This window comes from Cebus imitator, unplaced genomic scaffold (genome assembly GCF_001604975.1).
Source record: "Cebus imitator isolate Cc_AM_T3 unplaced genomic scaffold, Cebus_imitator-1.0 Scaffold537, whole genome shotgun sequence".
In the NCBI taxonomy this organism is placed as follows: Eukaryota; Metazoa; Chordata; class Mammalia; order Primates; family Cebidae; genus Cebus; species Cebus imitator.
Genome location: NW_016107852.1, coordinates 392,691 through 413,143, shown reverse-complemented (window position 1 = coordinate 413,143; position 20,453 = coordinate 392,691).

The following is a 20,453-nucleotide window of genomic DNA, read 5'->3' as shown; positions in this document are numbered from 1 at the left end:
AAAAAAAAAAAAAAAAAAAAAAAATTTTGACAATTCCAAATGTTAGTAAACGTAGAGCAACCAGAACTCTAACATCCTGTTGATGGGAGTGAAAGAAACACTTTGGGGAAAATATCTGGCAGTTCCTTATAAACCTTAACCTATATACCTACCCTTATAACCCAGCAATCCACTCCCAGATATTTACTCATGAGAAATGAAAACATACATCCACAAAAAGACATGTATAAGAACATTCATGGTGGCTTTACTCATTATAAATTGGAAACAGCCCAAGTATATCCACCAATAGAACAGACAACTTGGTATATTCACACAATTAAATACTACTCAGTAATAAAAAGACATGAAGTACTGATAAAAGCAACATGAATGAATCTCAAAATTATTATGCTGCATGAAAAAAGCCTTTCACAAAAGAGTGTACATATACCATATGATTCCATTAGCAAATGAAGTGGTAGAAAACATTAAAACTCTGGGGCAAGTGGGGCAGGGATTGAATGAGAAGGAGCAAAAGTGAATTTTCTGGGGTGATGTTAATGTTCTAGAAATTCGTAGGTGCTGAAGTTACATGGGTGCATGTGTGTTAAAATTCAGTGAATGTACAGTTAAAATTTGTGTATTTTCCCACATGTAAATTTTGCATCAAACGAAAGCAAACTGTAAACATATATTTATCTCTGATTAATGACCCATGTTGAAGCATTTGAGAGAAATAAAGTATTTCAAATGACTCAAAAATTAGGTTGAGAAGGAAGCAGATGAGTGGATAGACTGATAAAGCAAGTATAATAAACTGTTAATGGTAAAATTAGGTGGTGAGTATACAGGAGGTCATTATAAAATTTTTTCAATTATGATGTATATTTGAAAAAATAAATTATATAATAGATGTATATTAATTATATATTAGATATATCTTATATATTATATTCCAATGTATTATAATATTTATAATAAAATGTTATATTATCATTTGGGGAAATTCAGTGTACACACTCTTAAGATTTATACGTTTTATTGAATTTAAATTTTATGACAAAAGAAAAACTAAACAAATATTGAACTCTGGGTAATGACAGGCACACAGAAGAATTTTAAAGCATCTGCAATTTTTTTGAAATATGTCAACATTTAAAATGGATAGACGGATAGATTAGTGCTCAAACAAGAACCATAAAATGTTAATGGTAGAATCTAGGTGGTGGGTATATTTGTTTTTATTGTAAAATTCTTGTATTTTTGTTGAACATTTTCAAAATAAATTGTTGAGGAAAAAAAACTCAGTGAGGGTATAGGGCTTCCATTACTAAATAAAGGAAGAAAAAATAGATACTGTGACTAATTAACAGCCTGCCCCAGTGAATAATGTTTACTTACTGACTGGCCCATTCTCGCCCATCCCACCTTCTCTGTGAGTTAAATTCTATCCTTAAAGAGTCATTCCTTTAACTTAAACTTTGACTCTTGTTGAAATTCAAATACAGTAGTTTGATAATTTCTTCTTGCCTCCCTTGGATTATTTTCCTCCAATCCCCTAGAACTGGGTCTTATTCTTTTATCTCCCTCAGTGACCAGCAGTCACTATTAACATGCATGTGACTCCCAAGCACTGACTTCCCTTGCTACAGTTGCACATGTCCACATGACTCATAGATAGTTCCTTGGAACTATATCACTGCCACCTCAAAGCCAATATTCCTTTTTTTTTTTTTTTTTTTTTTCCTTTTTGAGACAGGGTCTGGATCTGTTGCCCAGGCTGGAGTGCAGTGGTGCAATCGTAGCTCACTGCAGCCTCAAACCCCTGGGCTCAAGCAATCCTCCTTCTCCAGCCTCCTGAGTAGCCAGGACAACAGGTGTGTGCCACTACACCTGGCTAAATATTTTATTTTTTGTAGAGATGGGGTCTTGCTGTAATGCCCAGGCTGGTCTCCAACTCCTGACCTCAAGTGATCCTCCCATCTTGGCCTCTCAAAGTGCTGGGATTACAGGTGTGATCAATGGCTTTCAGTCAAAGTCAACATTTTCAAAACCAAAACTCTCCTTCCTCCTAAACTCTGTCTGTTATTACTAGCACTATTATTCCCAGGATACAGATTTACTTCATTCATTCATTCATTCATTCAATAGTTACTGCATTTTACTTTGAAATCTCTCTGCTAGAAGTAGATGAACAAAATGGATATAATCCCTGCTTTTTTGAGGCTTATGGTTTATTACAATCTAGTTGCTCCTTCCCTCTTTTTTCGTTTCCATGTTTAATGAATAATAGTAATCATGTTATTGCCTGAGAGAAAGGAGAGGGCTCCAGGGGTCATCAATTAATTATTGCCCAGGTTACACTGGGCTACCTGCCCATCACTCTTTTTTTTTTTTTTTTTTGAGACGGAGTTTCACTCATGTTACCCAGGCTGGAGTGCAATGGCGCAATCTCGGCTCACCGCAACCTCCGCCTCCTGGGTTCAGGCAATTCTCCTGCCTCAGCCTCCTGAGTAGCTGGGATTACAGGCACGCGCCACCATGCCCAGCTAATGTTTTGTATTTTTAGTAGAGACGGGGTTTCGCCATGTTGACCAGGATAGTCTCGATCTCTTGACCTCGTGATCCACCCGCCTCGGCCTCCCAAAGTGCTGGGATTACAGGCTTGAGCCACCGCGCCCGGCCCCTGCCCATCACTCTTACGTGCTGGCCCTTCAGGCCCAGTGGTTTGGTACTTCTGCACCCAGCTTAGGGCATTTGAGTCGTTTCTGAGGCTGCCTGTGTTTCATTCTGCTGTGTATCTCAGTTTGTCTGGGATGGTCCTGGTTTACGCTTACTGTCCCAGCATAATTATTAATAGTGCTCCCTTTCACTGTCAAATATGTCCTGATTTGGTCAATAAATTCTGTGACCACCCACTCCCAAACCGCACACAAACATTTCTAATCTGAGCACTAATTCTTCATGCAAGCCAGCAGGACAGTGGAGCCCCTCTGTTTCCAGAAACGATTCGATTCTGGGGGGTTAGGAAGCACTACCCTTCTCCTCTGTTCTTCTAAGAGGGATTGTTGGTCCTAGGGAACTTCCTTTGCCTAAGAGTTTGGACTTTTAAACATAAAAGCCATAAAGGGTTGCAGCCGCCTAGTTTCCTCACTCAGCCATATCCTCTGTCTTAGATAGGGGAAGGAAAAGAACTTAAAGACCTGACTTATGATCTCAACATATCCAAGATTTAGAACCCAGTTATTCATATATATGCTTTATCTCTTCTAATCACTAAAAGGTCTTAAAAGACAAAAATTTTTCTATTCCCTTTCTAAAAATCTATACTCTTCTCTTTCCTTTCCCATTGTAAAAACCAAGCAAGAAAAAAAAAAAAAAAATCACAAACTGGCAGCCCTCAGAATTACAGATTTGGAGAGACTCTAGCAATGCGACGTGGCCAGAGCAAATTTACGGACAGAAAAGGGAAGGTAACTAACATGCAGAAAACAGAAGTGAGGTACAGAAACAGCCAGACTGGCTACAGCTCAGCCTTTGCCTTATTTGAACACAGTTTGAACAGTTGGCCACCTGTGAGTGGACCCTATTCTCCTGCCTCAGGATTGGCTAAGACTCAGCTCTTGTTACAGAAGCATACTCCTAAATTAGGATCATAGTTTGTCTACCTAAGTTAGGTTATGGTTTGTCCATAAGGACTCAAGTATGTGAGTACAGAGGCTTTTTCAGGCCAGATTTTAGTTTGATTTAACAAGGGTAAGTTCATTAAATGCTTGTTGAAGTTACAAATATCAGCTATTTGCACCTTACTGTGCTTGAGTTACAGTTCCTAAGTACTGTGCAGGTCTAGACAAAAAGAAAGCAGCTAGGTATCAAAGAAATTAAAAAGACCTAGATGAGAGAATGTACAGCTCCACAGGGCAGCAAAAATAAACTTTACTTGGTTTACATTTGCCCACCTCTTTGCTTTCACACTGTATATAATTCTGTACAGGGATATTAGAACCAAGTTTTCCCCTTTTTGTTCACTCACTGCCTCTCTGCATCATGAACAATAGTACCTGAGATACTTGCTTCTGAATTGAGACAGGCAGTTGGGCCAAAACCTGTTGAACCTCAGTGAATATAAAATATGAGTGGGAGTTAAGAGAAAGAAAGAATTCAAATTATCCTCATTTGTTGATGATATAATTTTATATTTGGAAAAACCTAAAGACTCCACATAAAAACTATTAGAGCTGATAAATTCAGTCAAGCTGCAGGATACAAAATCTACAAAAATCAGTAGCATTTCAATATGTCAACACTGATCAATCTGAAAAAGAGATCAAGAAAGTAATCTCACAATATGTACACCTAAAATAAAATACTTAGGAATTAACCAAAAAACTGAAAGATCTCTATGACGAAAACTATAAAACATTGATGCAAGAAACTGAAGAGGACACAAAAAAATGGAAAGATATTTCATGTTCATGGACTAGATCAATATTGTTAAAATGTCCATACTACCCAAAGCACTCTACAGTCACTGCACTCTCTATCAAAATACCAATGACATTCTTCATAGAAATAGAAAAAAAAATTTCTAAAATTTATGTGCAACCACAAAAAGATCCAAAAGAGCCAAAGCCATCCTGAACAAAAAGAATGAAACTGGAGGAACATTACCTGACTTCAAATTATGCTACATTGCTATTGTAACCAAAAAAGCATGGTACTGGCATGAAAACTGACCCACAGACCAATGGAACAGAATAGAGAACCCAGAAATAAATTCATACATCTACAGGGAACTCATTTTCAACAAAAGTGCCAAGAACATACATTGGGGAAAGGACAGTCTCTTCAGTAAATTGTGCTGGGGAAACTGAACATCCATATGCAGAAGAATGAAACTAGACCCGATCTCACTATATATAAAAATCAAATCAAAATGGATTAATGACTTAAATCTAAGACCTCGAACTATGAAACTGCTACAAGAAAAAAATGAAAAAACACTCCAGGACACTGGACCGGCCAAGACGTCTTGAGTAACAGGCCTCAAGCACAGGCAACCAAAACATGAGCGGGACTTTTAGGGTGCACTACTTTCAACACCTGAAAGGCAAAACTGTGAAAATAAAAGCAAAAATTCCCCCCTACCCAACCCCCCTGGGGCGCCTAGTCATTCTTCAAGTTCTGAGGCAACTTATGCCTCATACTATGATTTTAAAACATAGGTTTTGTAGCCAGGCAGAGTACATTCAGACCCAGATTCACTATCATCCCATGCCTTAGTTGGCTAATCTGTAAAATGGGGCTAATCTCTCTCAAGGCTACGCTGAGGATCAGATGTCTGCCAAATGTATTTACATGGTGCAAAAGTAATTGTGGTTTTTGTCACTTTTTCATTGCAGAAACGGCAATTACTTTTGCACCAACCTTATCTGTCTTAAGCACCTGGTCAATGGATGCTGTCATCATAGTTGCCAAGAGTTATCCCAGGTGGGAGTGATAAAGCAGTGAACAAGCAGGTATGGTTGGCCCGTGCCCTCCTCCAGGTGCACACAGCCTTCCAAAAACTACAGTAGTAACAAGCATTAGATAAAGCATTGTAACAACACTGACAGACTCCTCTGGTCGGGACCGCCCTGTGACTATGTCTGGAATATGTCTAAACTGGCACCCACCACTGTTTTATAAGTCTCTTCAAAGCCCGTCTGCTCCCAGGCCTTGAACCCCTGGGCACAGAGAGCAGCCGCGGCTCCCTACCTTGAGGCGCTCGCCCCTGCACTGTACCCGGCCCTCAGCAGGCCCTCCCGCCTGACCTTGCTGACAACAGGAAGAGGGCTGGTGGCGGCTCTGACAGATCCAGCGGGTGTCGGACCTCAGCGCCTGGAGGGAACGGTCGGCCTGGCTCCTTTCCGCCCAGCCTCAGTCTCCCCGCCCCCCCGAGCCCCTCCCACCCTCAGTAGCCTACCGCCTGTCCCAGCCTCGACCCTATCCATTCTCTCCACTTACTCTCTGGGTCCGAAACGTGAAAAGGCCAGCAGCTCAGCAGGGTCTCTGACCTCTGCCCCTCTCGACCTCGCCTTCCTTGCTGGCTGCGCCCACAGGCAATCCCAGGCCCCCCGCGCCCGCCCACGCTGGCTTCCCCGAGACACCCCCAGCTGCGATTCCCGCGCCAGACTTGGCAGTTCCCCAGGGTGTTCGCATTGGCGCCAAGGGGAAACATTCGTTGTTAATTACGTTGCCTCCTAACGACCAGCGTCTGCCGGGCGGCTCCACTCTGAGGAGGGGGAAAGAGTCCGGAATCGCAACATTTCCGACCCTGAGCGCTGTAAGGATCCAGCTCCGCTAGGGGCCCAGGGCTGAGAAAACGCACGACCCTGGGGGTCCGCCCACCTCTTCAGGGAACCCCCACATTCCACAGATCGCTGTGAAACAAAATAAAAAGTGTTCCTTCTGAAGACCAAGGGCGTCCTTACAAGATAGATTCTGTCCTCTTCCCTTTGGCTTCTTGGTGAGGGCGACCCTCCCTGCTGAGAACGCTTCCCTCTAGCTCACCACGGAGGACGCTGTGTAGCAAAGAGAGGTCCCTCTTCGCTTGTGTGAGTTTGCTAACAGTGACCGCAAGTCCTCGGGTGAAAGAGGCCTGGGACACTTCCTTTTGAAGCCGTAAATGTACTAAATGAAGACATGCCAAAGAGCTACAAAAAGTTGTAGTTGTGCTGTATTTTAAAGGTCTGCCTTGATTACCAGGTTCTTTACACGCATGCAACTGTAATGACCGCTTGCATGCAGAAGCTCATCTGGAGATAAGGCCCAAAGGCCAAATGCGAGGCCCTTGATGGACATGGATCGAATGGCTCTTCTGCTCCTCTCTCCCCCGGCTAAGACGAGCTCTGTGCCTGCAAATGCACAGGGAGGGGAGGGGAAGTGGCCTGAGAGAGGGGCCAGGAGGAGAGCTAATCCTACAGCAGAGATAGTGGGGTTTAAAAACTAAGTGGACTTGAGAACTGCGTTCATACTGGGTTTCGGTTAGGATACTTCACCTTCTTCTTGCCTCATTACCCATCTGTAAGCTGAGGAATGTTGAAAGAGGCTTTGTTCTCCAGTTGCAAGGAGAAAGGAGGCCATGGCCGGGAAGCGGGAATGCGTTGCTTAGAGCACCCTGAAGATGTTTCTTTCCTCCTTCTTGCCTCCCTCCTCTCCTCCCTGAGATAGAATCAAAATGCTTTAACAGGCAGTTGGCAAAGAACATGATTCATCCCAACCAAGTAGAGAATTTTTCTTGTGTTTGATATTTATTAAAATTTTGGAATTCCACACTTCATCCACTTTCCCCATGGCTTCCTTTCATGCATAAACAGCAAAAAGAATGCCGCTTGTTACAAAAACTTGTAAGGCTGCAAAAGCCCTCATTCTGTTTTCTCCCTAAGTGGGGTGAGGTAGGAGCCATGTGTAGATTATGCATTACAAAGAGCTTTGCACTACCTAAAATCAAAGTAATTAGGCAGTGCAAGTCACAAATAGTTTTGAAATGTTATTAATAAGGTGACACTTTTTTGCAATACCACTGATTTGATAATGGAAACAAAAATAATAAAGTGACCCTTCTTTTAGATTTCTGAGAAATGCATTCCTGCCTTAATATCATTGCTGCTGCTCTCCACGCTTGCTACTAGAAAAGAAAGGCCTTCTTTCTCAGTCTGTCTTTGCACCATCACCTGGACACCCTCCGAGAAGAGTCACAGGCAGAGGAAATTATCGTCACTGCGCATTGTTTAGTCTCTCCACCTCAGCTGCGCAAACTGCTTCCTGGGCAACCCAGCTGCCTGCCATTTAACCCGCCTGGATGGATGAGCTCATTAACGAGCCACCCCACAGCCTTTCTCGACTGGCTCTTCTCCAGACCCTAGTTCTCTTTCTTCACCCAGCGGTCATTGGTTCACCGGCCTTCCTTGCGTGGTGAAGCAAGTCCTTACCCCGCTCCCAATGCGCTCCTCCCCCATCCTGGAGGAGACCTTAGAAAGGGTGGCAGGAGCAGTCATTCCAAGCATCCAGCGAGCTTGCACTTTCACAAAGGCCACTCTTTTTCCAGGACGCCACAAACTCCTCAATGCCCTCCTCCCGGGTTCCTCAGGAGGGAGGGGAATCCAGTCAGCAATTCTTTCTTCCTCCTTTCTTCGACAAAAGGCTGCTTCCCGGTCGTGGGTCAGTGCCAGCCTAGTAGGGAACTCATTCCTCTTATTGTTTTCCCCCTATAGAACAGCAGAGTGGCCCCAGACGGTGGGAAGCCTTTCTAGGAGTCAGGGCTCCCAGAGCTGCCAGTTGGGGGTGAGAGATGGGAAGACTTGGGTTTTAATGTTTATGTAAGAAACAGCAATTCAGGCTCTCCCTCACCCATGTGTCCTGTGGTGAGTGTGTCTCTAGGGAAAATCTTGGGATTTGCTTTCCAGTTAAAAAAAATTTTATCAAGATCCTGGCTTTTTGTGCCTTGGCTTCCTGCTTTCTAAGAAGGGCAAAAGCACTTGGATTAAATAAAATTAAGTCCAGACCTCCTTTTGTGGACCCCAAGAGAACACTGCTCCTCTCCGCCAAGTCTGTTCTCAGTGTGCCCCACCCCACCTTTCTTATTTTTTTTTTTCTGCTTCTTTTCCTGCCTCTCCAACCATCTTATTCAATTGGCTTCTGGGTCTTTTTTTTTTTCCCCCATTTTTGCCACTCTTGAACCCAATTCTGTCCTTGACACGATTCAGTCAGCTTCAGCCAGGAGCTAGTAGTGAAGAAAATCTTGGACAACATTGAAAAGTGCTGCTTGTTTTTTAACCTAACCTCTATCCGAACCTTCTAGTGGTCAAGAGCACCCCAAGCCACTTTCTTTAACTGAAGTTCCTGGAAACTCTTTTTAAGAAAAAATTTGATAAATGCTTTGGTATTTAAGTCACACAAACTGTAGGATATGTTAGGTGTTTACACTAAACAAATTATTCCTTAACATACATTCACAAAACAATGTAACTAAAGATGTTAGGTAAAGTCTAAATATGAAGCACCTTGTGAATCTGGGACTCCAGTCAAAACCTCTGATGCCCATTTCCCCTTGAAGAACCTTGGGGCCCACATATTGCTCTTCTTATATTGGCTCAACTAGCTGCTGAGGAATTTGAGCAGCAGGGCAGAGTATTGATTCCTCTATTGCCAGTCCCCTCCCCTGCCTGGACAGTCTGAGACCCCCTCTCCCAGTAGGGCACTCAGAGTTGAAAACTGTGGCTTTCTGCCTTCAGGTGACCACTGAGGGCCAGACGGCGATTGTTAACGTTACTCTTTTAAAACCATAGCTGATTTTCCAACACCACACACAAGGGTGTTTTTAAATTAACTTAATTGATTTTTAACTCTGTTTTTAAATGAATTTTAGAATTAGCATCATTTGAAAGAACAGCAGATGCAATTGTTGAAACTGAGTGTTAGATACTCCGGAATCATTGTGGTGGCCTCTCTACTTTCATGTATGTTAGATATTTCCATAACAAAAATAAAATATAAGTAAGATATTCTTGAATCTATATTTACTCTAACTAGCATTAAGAATAGAATGTTCTGGGCTGGGTGTGGTGGCTCACACCTATAACCCCAGCACTTTGATTCAAGACGAGATTTGGGCAAGAACACAGCCAAACCATATCAGACACCGTGCTAAGAAGTTGAAGCTTTGCCTTTTAGGCCAGTAAGTCTGTGGTGGGGCCTAGGAATCTGCATTTATCAAGTTCTTTGGGTGATCTTGATGCAGGTATTCCGGAGATCTCACTGTACTGTTCAGAGGGGCTCTGCGATAGGTAGATTTATAGAAAGTGACAGAAGACACATTTTTATAAAATGGTAGGCATGGTATTAAGTGTGAAGCACCAAAGAAACATAAAACTTGAACCCAGTCCTCAACACATAATTAAAGTAGGCTGATAAGATTTACCACAACCACTAGGTATATTTGTGTAGGCTGTGCACTGCACCACAATGCCATGTCTAAGAAGGTACTGTTCACATTTTAGACATAGATTTGTGTATTTGCTACAATTTTTGGCAGATAAGTCCAATGTCTTATTCTAATAAAAAGTATACTACAGCAATTTTTCAAAGATAGAAATAAAGTGTCTTCAGGAAGGTAATGGTAGATTGTTGTATTAATGGCTCCAATGAATCACATTTCCTGGTATCCACACCCTTCTTTGGTCCTCTGCCATATTAACTCCGAGCCACTGGGAAATCAGCAAATGTGACACACGCAGACTTTGCAAAATTCCCAATGATCAAAGCCAAGTTCTCTGATTTTTATGGACTTTCCCTTATCAAAAGATGGCTGCTGCTGATCCAAACAGCTATGGGCATCACATCTTCATTCAAAGTAGGAAGAAAAGGAGCAGAGTAGGCAATGCCAATCAGAGCATCTTTTTTTTTTTCTTTTCTTTTTTTAGAGACAGAGTTTTACTCTGTCACCCAGGGTGAAGTGCAGCAAAGCAATCATAGCTCACTGCAATTTCAAACTCCTGGGCTCAAGTGATCCTCCTGTCTCATCCTCCCAAGTAGCTGAAAGTATGGGTCTGTGCCACTGCACCTGGCTTTTTTAAAAAATATATATAAAGATGGGCCTCTCACTATGTTGCCCAAGCTGATCTCAAACTCCTGGCCTCAAGTGGTCCTCCTCCTCCTGCCTCCCAAAGCACTGGGATTACAGGTGTGAGCTACCATGCCTGGCCCCAGAGCTGCTTTTATTAGAAAAGCAAAATTTTTTCCAGCAGACTTGCATTTTATCTCATTGATCTTTGTCATTTGGCCATTGCTAATTGCAAGGGAGTCTGGAAAATGGAATATTTAGCCTTTCCAAGCCTCTGTAGTGAAACAGGACAAGGACATAGGAGTTTAGGAAAGTATATTGGGTTGACTAAATAGCAGTGCCTGCTGTGGAACTTTTAATCATGGGTCCCATACATAGCCATTCTCCTATTAATGCTACTGTGTTAGGCCATTCTTATATTACTAGAAAGAAATACCTGAGGCTGGGTAAGTTATAAAGAAAGGAGGTTTAATCGGCTCAGTTTCTGCAGCTGTACAATCATGGTACCAGCATCTACCTTCATGACCCAGACACCTCCCATCAGGCCCCACATCTAACACTGGGGATTGCATTTCAACACGAGATTTGGGAGAACAAATATCCAAACTGTATCAACCACAAATGGATACAACATGGAGACTGGAAGCAACTAGCCAATTTTCAAGGTTTATCTTATAATTCAAAGGGAAGAAATTATCTCCAAGCCATTGATTTATTCAACAAATATTTATTGAGGATAATTCTACAAGTTAGGCATTGAGCTAGGCTTTGAAATACCAACCATCCTGAGACTCAGGAATGGACCTAGTGTTCTGCAGGACCAAGAGTTCAGCCTCCATATAGGCCTGGAGAAAAGGGATAAAGATTGCCAACAGCCTCTCATTTTACTGTAACTTCCATTGTCATCTTTTCTACTTTCTTTTTTTTTTTTTTTTTTTTTTAAGGCAGAGTCTTGCCCTGTCACCCAGGCTGGGGTGCAGTGGCACGATCGCCGCTCACTGCAACCTCTGCCTCCTGGGTTCAAGCGATTCTCATGCCTCAGCCTCCCAAGTAGCTGGGATTATAGGCATGTGGCACCGTGTCCAGCTAATTTTTGTATTTTTAGTAGAGACGGAGTTTTGCCATGTTGGCCAGGGTGGCCTTGAATTCCTGAACTCAAGTGATCCACCCACCTCCCAAAGTGCTGGGATTACAGGCGTGAGCCACTGTGCCTTGCCTTCATTTATTTCCTCTTTTTACTTCCATTTCCATTCCCATTTTCCTTGTATCAGTTAGCTTTTGCTGCAATAATTAAGCATCCTGAAACTTTGTAGCTTGAAACAACAGCATGTATTATTACTCACAAGTCTGCAGATCAAGTGGCTGGTTCTTCTGATCTGGGCCAGGACTGGCTGATCCCAGCTGGGCTTGCTCATGTGTTTGCAATTCACCAGCAGGTCAGCTGATGGCACTTGGCCTAGGATGGCCTCATTCACATGCCTGGCGGTTGGTGCTGGCTGTCAGCTAGGGCAGTGTGCTAACAGGGCCATGTGTCACTCATTATCAAGCAGGCTTGCTGAGGCTTATAAACAAGGTGATGGTTACAGGATTCTTAACAGTAGGAAAAGTGGGCAAGCCCTAATGTTTTAGGACTTTTCAAGTTGCTGTTTGTGTCACATTTGCTACCTGTTCCATTGATCAAAGTAAGTTACAGGGTTGGCCCAGATTCCAGAGATGGAAAAATAAAGTCCATTTCATTATAGGTGGAGCTGCAATCACACTGCAAGAGCAAGAGAGCAAGGAAGGGAAGAATTTGTGCTCGTTTTGTTAACTCCCAAACTTCTTTTCTTCTGCTACATAGGACACCAAACATTTGTTAAGCTGGTTAATGATCTTTGAGGCCAGGTGCAATTCACCTCTATCAAACATTGGTAATAGTGCCTTTGCACTATTAGGGGAAAAAATAATAAAAGGCCAGGTGTAGTGGTTCACGCCTTTAATCCCAGCACTTTGGAAGGCTGAGGTGGACAGATTGCTTGAGCTCAGGAGTTCAAGACCAGTCTGGGCAATGGGGCAAAACCCCATCTCTCCAAGAAAAAAAATACAAAAATTAGCTGGCTGTGGTGGCATGCACCTATAGTCCAGCTACTTGGGAGGCTGAGGTGGGAGGATTGCTTGAACTCAGGAGGTGAAGGTTACAGTGAACCGAGAGCATACTACTGAACTCCACAACAGAATGAGAACTTGTCTTAAAAAAAAAAAATAAAAGCCTGAATTATCCACCACCAACTCCTAGGCCAGCGGCTGTCAAAATTTATGAACTGAGACCCATTAGCAAGAAATTTATTTTACAGCATCCAGAATATACATGTACATCTTTTTTAGAAAAGTAAGTTATGGGCCAGGCGCAGTGGCTCACACCTTTAATCCCAGCACTTTTGGGAGGCTGTGGTGGCGGATCATTTGAGGTCAAGGGTTCGAGACCAGCCTGACATGATGAAACCCAATCTCTAGTAAAAATACAAAAATTAGCTGGGCATGGTAGTGCACACTTGTAATCCTAGCTAGTCAGGAGGCTGAGGCAGGCAAATGGCTTGAACTCAGGAGACAGAAGCTGCAGTGAGCTGAGATCGTGCCACTGCACTCCAGCCTGGGCGACACAGTGGTACTCCATCTCAAAAAAAAAAAAAAAGGAAAGTTAGTTATGACCCACTAAATTAATTTACCACCCACTAATGGGTTATAGTGTGTAGTTTGAAAAGGATTTTCATAAGCTGAGGCCAGGAACACCACTTTTCTAGGCGAAGGGAACAGCAGGTTCCCTTTGAGAGGTTCAGTAAAGAGCCTGAGTTTGGAGCTTGCAGGATTGAAAGAAGAACAGCATGTGGGGAGCCTATTGAATGGGAGATGAGGCAGGAAATGTAGGCAAGTGTCTGCCAGGAAGGTCTGCAGGTTGTGGCAGGGCATTCAGGACTTATTCTTTTTTTTTTTTAAGGGTCTTGCTATGTTGCCCAGGCTGGTCTTAAACTCCTAGGCTCAAGGGAGGGATTCTCCTGCTTCAGCATCCTGAGGACCTCCGATCAGGAGCATGCTGCCATGCCTTGTTTCCATGGTTCTAATGGAAGCTCTCAGTGGTTTTAAACAGGGAAGTGACATGATATAATATATTTTCCAAAATAGTTTCTCCCGACCTCATGCCCTAAAATGATTGCAGAATGACCTAATTTTCTCTAAATTTAAAACAAGCCTGGAATGACTTTTAAGACCCTCCGTAGAGAATTCTTTCACTCTCCCCCACATTCATACAATGAAACTCATTTCCTGGTTCCTTTCCCTCCACAAGGGCTCCTACCCTCTGCCGAGCTCTCTGGAAACCAGAATCCTGCAGAAATAAGAGTACTGAAGTTTTAAAATTCCTCTTTCTATCAAGTCCAGTACTTTTATTATCCTTCTATCACTAAGAATCCACATATCTGCTGGCCACAGTGCCCTCCTGGCTGGAGTCAGGCATACCCTTAGATTTATCGGATTTTTTTTTTCTGGTTTGCAACATTGACACTTGGAAGGACATCTGTAAGTTTTGGCAACTGGTTGCTCACAGCTTGGATGCAGGTCTCCTCTCCCAGTGGGGGTCTCCATCTCTGCTGGGACATCTGCAGTGCCTGCTGCTGGGAGCTGCCACACATGGTCTGAGTCGGCGGTCACACAGACTGAAAAGGAAGCTGGGAGAGGGACTGTTTGCAGGAGACAAGCAGATTTCCCAGGGCCTGGGCCTCCTTGGCTGGCCCTCAGGAGATGAGTTCCAGCTGTTTTTCTTTTTTGCTGCTTCTTCCTCTCCCCAACCCCCTTTCCGGTGGGGCCCCCTTTCTCTCCCTCCTTCGGCCAACCCGCAGTCCAGACAAGATTTCGGGTGGAAAACATCACTGTCAAAAAAGAAGAATCCAGGGAACGAGAAGCTGAAAAGCTGAGGGGGGAGCTCTCCCCGTCTGGAAGCCTGTTCCACGGATCCGTAGCCTCTCATCTGGGAAAGATGGTGGGATGCAGCAAACACAGTCAAATGTGTGTTCCTGAGACCTGTTAGTCCCTCACTTCCCTCTGCGCCTCTCCACTTCCTCCTTCCCACACTAATGACTTGCCCCAAGTCTGTGGAGAGCTTCCAAACAGATTTATTTACTTTGTGGTTTCCAAAATAGGCGCTATTTAATAGAAGCTTAGGGGTAAAGATGCTGGTAGGAAAAGGGATATTGAGGGAGAAGAAGAGGAGGAAAGAAAGAGGTTGTATTGAAAGGTAGAGCAGGCCAGGCACAGCGGCTCACAGCTGTAATCCCTGCACATTGGGAGGCCAAGGTGGGTGGATCCCTTGAGATCAGGAGTTTGAGACCAGCCTGGGCAACAAGATGAGGCCCCATCTCTAAAAAAAAAAAATTTTAATTAGCTGGAGATAGTGGGAGGCCTGTAGTCCCAGCTGCTGTGGGATCACTTGAGCCCAGGAGGTCGAGGCTGCAGTGAGCCGGAAGCCGTGATTGTGCCACTGCACTTCAGCCTAGGTGACAGAGCTAGACCCTGTCTCAAAAAAAAAAGAAAAAGAAAAGTGGAGAAGCGAGTGAGCCAATAAATTGTAATGGTTAAGGGCAGGGACTCCAGATTCACTCAAACCTCATTTATAATCCTATAAGTGCTGCTTATTGACCCTATGAATTAAGGTTATCTGTTTTAACCTCTCTGAGGCTCTGTTTCCTTATCTGTAAAATGGGCATATTTGTATCTGCTTGTCAAAGTTAAAAACTAAGTGAGACTCCCTCCCCTCCCCTTCCTTTTTCTTCTCTTTCTTTTCTTTTTGAGACAGCCTTCCTCTGTTGCCCAGGCTGGAGTGCAGTGGCGTGATCTTGGCTCACTGCAACCTCTACTTCCGGGTTCAAGTGATTCTCCTGCCTCAGCCTCCTGAGTAGCTGGAACTACAAGTGTGCACCACTACACTTGGCTAATTTTTGTATTTTTAGTAGAGATGGGTTTCACCATATTGGCCAGGCTGGCCTCAAACTCCTGGCCTTAAGTGATCCACCTGTCTTGGCCTCCCAAAGTGTAAACAAGACTCTTAATGCAATAATTATCTACTCAAATAAGTGCTTGATAAATGGTAGCTCTTTATAATGAATATTATTCATGTAAAGGGACCATTGGAATAGCTGGCAGGTACTTTCAAAGAAACAAAACCAGGAAACTAGCTGTTGAGGAGCTTTGGAAACACAAGCTTTCAGTTGGATGCTGCCTGTCTTTTTTTTTTTTTTTTTTTTTTTTTTTTTTACTGACTGGGTCTTACTATGTTGCCCAGGCTAGTCTCAAACTCCTCCTGGCCTCAAGTAATTCTCCAAAGTGATGGGATTACAGCATGAGCCACCCTATTTACGTCTTTTAGGTATTTTTCTAATGAGTACATTAGCATGTATATTTATGGGATACATGAGATGTTTTGATTCAGGCATACAATGTGTAATAATCATATCAGGGTAAGTGGGGTAACCATCACCTCAAGCATATATCATTTCTTTGTGCTATAGACATTCCAATTATACTCTTATAGTTATTTTAAAATATGCAATAAATTATTGTTGACTATAATTACCCTATTGTGCTCTCAAATATTAGATTTTATTCATGCATTTGAACTATATGTGTGTACCCATTAACCACCCCCTCTTTCCCTCTTTCATCTGACCCCCCATCCCAGCCTCTGGTAACTATCCTTCTACTCTCTATGTCCTTGAGGTCACTTGTTTTAATTTTTAGCTCCTACAAACAGGTAAGAACATACAAAGTTTGTCTTTCCTGTGCTGGTTTATTTCACTTAATATAATGACCATCCATGTTGCCACAAATGATAGAATCTCGTTCTTTCAATGGCTAAATAGTACTCTATCATGTATATGTACCACATTTCTTTATCCATTTGTCCATTGATGGACACTTAGGTGGCTTCCACATCTTGGCCACTGTGAATGGTGCTGGTGGTAAACATGGGAGTCCCTTTGATATCCTGATTTCCTTTATTTTGGATATATACCTAGCAGTGGGATTGCTAGATCATAGGGTAGCTCTATTTTAGTTTTTTGAGGAACGCTTGACTTGTTTTCCACAGCAGTTATACTAATTTACATTCCCACCAACAGGGTATGAGGGTTCCCTTTTCTCCACGTCCTTGCCAGCATCTGTTATTGCTTGTCTTTTGGATATAAGCCATTCTAACTGGAGTGAGATGATATCTCATTGTACTTTCGATTTGCATTTCTCTGATGACTGATGATGTTAAGCAACTTTTTATATATCTGTTTGCCATTTGTATGTCTCTTTTGAGAAATATCTATTTATATTTTTTGTCCATTTAAAAAATCAGATTATTAGATTTTTTTCCTATACAGCTGTTTGAGCTTCTTATATAAAAGCCCTTGTCAGAGGGATAGTCTGCAAATATTTTCTCCCATTGTGTGGATTGTCTCTTCACTTTGTTAACTATTTCATTTGCTGTGCATAAGATTTTTAACTTAATATAATCCCATTTGTTCATTTTTGCCTTGGTGGCCTGTGCTTTTTATTACTCAAGAAATCTTTGCTCAGACCAATTTCCTGCAGAGTTTTCCCAATGTTCTCCTTTAGTAGTTTTGTAGATTTAGTATTAGATTTAAGTCTTTATTCCATTTTGATTTGATTTTTATATATGGTGAGATATAAGGATTTAGTTTCATTCTTCTACATATGAGCATTCACTTTCCTCAGCACCATTTATTGAAGAGACTGTTTTCTTCCCAGTGTATCATTGTCAAAATTGAGTTCACTGTAGATGTATGGATTTATTTCTGGGTTGTCTGTTCTCTTGCATTGGTATATGTGTCTGTTTTTACACCAATATCATGCTGTTTTGGTTACAATAGCTCTGTAATATAACTTGCAATCAGGTAATAGGATTCCTCCACTTTCATTCTTTTTGCTCAGGATGGTTTTGGCTCTTTTGGGTCTTCTGTGGTTCCATATAAGTTTTAAGATTATTGTTTCTATTTCTGTGAAGAATGTCATTGGTATTTTGATAAGGATTGCATTGAATCTGTAGATTGCTTTGGGTGATATGAACATTTTAGCAATATTGATTCTTCCAATCCATTAACGTAGAATATCTTTCAATTTTTCTGTGTCCTCTTCAATTTTTTTTTATTAATCTTTTGAAGTTTTCATTGTAAAGATCTTTCACTTCTTTGGTTAAGTTTATTTCTAGGTATTTTATTTGTAGCTATGATAAATGAGATAGATTACTTTATTTCTTTTTCAAATTGTTCATTATTGGCACATAAAAATGCTACTGACTTTTGTATTTTGTATCCTGCAACTAGACTGAATTTGATGATCAGGTCTAATAGTTTTTTGGTAGCGTCTTTAGGGTTTTCCAAATACAATATCATCTTTAAACAAAGATAATTTGAACTTCTTCCTTTCCAATTTGGATGTTGTTTATTTCTTTCTCTTGTGTGATTGCTTTAGCTAGGACTTCCAGTACTATGTTGAATAATAGTGGTGAAAGTGGGCATCCTTCCTGCAATGATAGACTAGATAAAGAAAATGTGGTACATGTACACCATGGAATACTATGCAGCCATAAAAAGAAATGAGGTCATGTCCTTTGCAGACTAACACAGGAATAGAAAACCAAACACCACATATTCTCACTTATAAGTAGGAGTTGAACAATGAGGACACGTAGACACAGGAAGGGGAACAACACACACTGGGGCCAGTCCAGAGAGGGGTGTAGGGAGGGAGAGCACCAGAACAAATAGCTAATGCATGCAGGGCTTAGGGTTGATAGGTGCAGCAAACCACCATGGCACATGTATACCCATATAACCTGCACATTCTGCATGTGTATCCCGGAACTTAAAGTAAAATAAAAATTAAAAAAAAAAAAAAGAAAAAACGAAAGTGGGCATCCTTGTCTTGTTCCAGATTTTAAAGGAAAGTCTTTTAGTTTTTATCCTATTCAGTGTGATACTAGTTGTGGGTCTGTCATATATGGCTTTTATTGGATTGAGGTATGTTCCTTCTAGATCCAGTTTTTTTAGGGTTTTTTTTTTTTTTATCATGAAGAGATACTGAATTTTATTAAATGCTCTTTCAGGATCAATTGAAATGATCATATTATTTTTATTCTTCATTCTGTTGATATGATGTATCACATTGATTGATTTGCATATGTTGAACCATCCTTGCATCCCTGGGATAAATCCCCATTAGTCATGATGAAGATATTTTTAATGTGTTGTTGAATTCAGTTCACTAGTATTTTGTTGAGGATTTTTACATCAATGTTCATCAGGGATGTTGGCGTGTAGTTTTCTTTTTTTGATGCATCTTTGTCGAGCTTTGGTATCAGGATACTACTGGCCTCATGGAATGAGTTTGGAAGTACTCCTCTTCTATCTTTTGGAATAGTTTCAGTACGGTTGATATAAGTTCTTCTCTAAATGTTTGGTAAAATTCAGCAGTGAAGCCATTGGGTCCTGGTCTTTGCTAGGAGACTTTTTACCACAGCTTCTATCTTGTTATTGGTCTGTTCAGGTTTTGGGTTTCTTTATGGTTCAATCTTGGTAGGTTGTATATATCTAGGAATTTTTTCATTTCTTCTGTGTTTTTCAATTTGTTGGCATATAGTTGCTCATAGTAGCTTCTAATGAGCTTTTGAATTTCTGCAGTACTAGTTGTAATCTCTCCTTTTAAAATCTCTGATTTCATTTATTTGGATTATCTCTCTGTTTTTTGTTCTGTTTTCTTTCTTTTTTGAGACAGGGTCTCACTCTGTCTCCCAGGCTGTAATGCAGTGACATGATCACAGCTCACTGCAGACTCCATCTTTCAGGATCAAGTGATCCTCACACATTGGCCTCCTGAGTAGCTAGGACTACAGACAAATGCCACCACACCCCAGCTAGTTTTTTTCTACTTTTTGTACAAATAGGGTCTCATGATGTTTCCCAGACTGTTCTCTTTTTTTTCTTGTAGTCTGGCTAAAGGTTTGTCAATTTTATCTTTTCAAAAAAATAACTATTTGTTTCATTAATCTTTTGTATTATTTGTTTCAATTTCATTTAATTCTATTGTGATCTTTATTCTTTCATTTCTTCTAACTTTGGGTTTAGTTTGGTCTTACTTTACTAGTATATTAAAATGTATCATTATGTTATTTATTTGAAGTTTTTCATTTTTTTTAATTTAAGCACTTATAGTTATAAACTTCCTGGTACTACTTTCCCATATCCCAAAGGTTTTGGTATGTTGTATTTCCATTATCATTTGTTTCAAGAAGTTTTCCAATTTCCTTCTTATTCTCTTCATTGACCCACTTGTCATTCAGGAGCATATTGTTTAATTTCCATGTGTTTGTACTGTTTCCAAAATTCCTCTTGTTGTTAATTTTTAGTTTTATTCCATGGTGGTCAAAGAAAATGCTTAATATTGTTTCAGGTTTAAAAAAAAATTTTTAAGACTTGTTTTGTGGCCTAACATATGGTCTATACTTGAGAATGATCCCTGTGCTGAGGAGAAAAATGTGTATTCCACAGCTGTTGCATGAAATATTCTGTAAACATCTATTAGGTCTATTTGATCTGTAGTAGATGAAGTCCAATGTTTCTTTGTTCATTTTCTGTCTGGATAATCTGTCTAGTGCTGAAAGTGGGGTGGTGCAGTCTTCAGCTATAATTATATTGAGGCCTATCTTTCATTTTAGCTCTAATAATATTTGCATTATATATCTGGGTACTCCAGTGTTGGTGCATATAGACTTACAATTGTTATATCATCTTGCTGAATTGACCACTTTATCATTATATAATGACCTGTCTCTTTT